This window comes from Danio rerio, chromosome 1 (genome assembly GCF_049306965.1).
Source record: "Danio rerio strain Tuebingen ecotype United States chromosome 1, GRCz12tu, whole genome shotgun sequence".
Taxonomy (NCBI): domain Eukaryota; kingdom Metazoa; phylum Chordata; class Actinopteri; order Cypriniformes; family Danionidae; genus Danio; species Danio rerio.
In genome coordinates this window covers 21,337,501-21,338,866 of record NC_133176.1, presented here as the reverse complement: position 1 = coordinate 21,338,866, position 1,366 = coordinate 21,337,501, and positions in this window count along the sequence as shown.

Sequence of the window (1,366 nt, the reverse complement as noted above, 5' to 3'; positions counted from 1 at the left end):
GAAAAATCTCTCCTGACCTTTTTTATTGAACACGCATGGAATTGATTAGATATTCCAACAGGGCCATTAGGGTAATTAGGGCCATTGTGGCTTGTTCTGTTGACAATCTATAAAAAATATTACTTAAGGGGGCTCATAGTGTTGCTAATAAAACCATTAAATGCTAATAAAACCATTAAATGTTTTTTTTTTATGTTTTAAAAAAAATTAAGAACTGCTTTTATTAGGTGAAATAATACATATAAGACTTTCTCTAGAAGAAAAAATATTATAGGAAATACTGTGAAAAAATCCTTGCTCTTTTAAACATCATTTGGGAAATTTTTGAATAAGAAGCTAAATTTACAGGAGGGCTAATCATTTTGACTTCAACTTTACGTAATAGGGAAAATTTCAATAGTTTCCCGTTTTTAAAATTTTTCAAAATATCTTCTTTCTGTGTTTAACAAAAGTGAAACTCGAGCAGGTATGGAACAAGTGTGGAGTAAATGATGACAGAATGTTCATATTTGGGTGAACTATCCCTTTAATGGCAGCCTAAAATCATAACTATCAATTCATGCAAAACCTTAAGAATGAGATTGAACTAAATCACGAAACATGAAATGCTTAAACTTGCAACAACAGCTCAGAGTGACCACAGCTGTCAAATTTTCAAAAATAAACAAATAGTTTTTTCATGGTATGGCTGATATCCCAAAAATAGCTTATGATATCTAAAGTAAATCATTACGTTTTGTTTAAAATAAATTGAAAATGAAAATGCCTGATTAATATTAGTTGTTTTAAATGGCTAAAGGGAATGAAAATGCATAGTATGAAACAATTATATATATTTTTTGCTCATGTTAATATTATTAAGTATTCTCATAAATTTATAATGATTACAGTTTTCGTTAAAAATTTATACAAAAAATTAGGTCAACAAATAAATTTATTATTTTAAACCCTGACGTGAGTTTTTGGCAAAGCAACATTAAAATTTAAAGTTAGGGCTGGGTGATTTGGCCTAAAATCAAAATCTCCATTAATTAAAAATTTTAACTCGATTGTGGTTAATGAATGATTATATATGTATGTATATGTATATATATGTATATATGTATATATGTGTGTGTGTGTGTGTATATATATATGTCCTTATAGTTCATTGACAGTTTTTGTACAGAAAATATACTCACATATTACAAATGAGGTATTGTTGAATGAAAAGTGCATAAACTTGATTTTACAATAATTGAAGGAAACACACACTATCTACTGTCTATGATAATTTATTGAACATCAGCATGAAATGAAAATACACATTGCCTAAAACCAACAGTGACTGCTTTATTATAAATAAATGAAAATAAATAACTTGCAC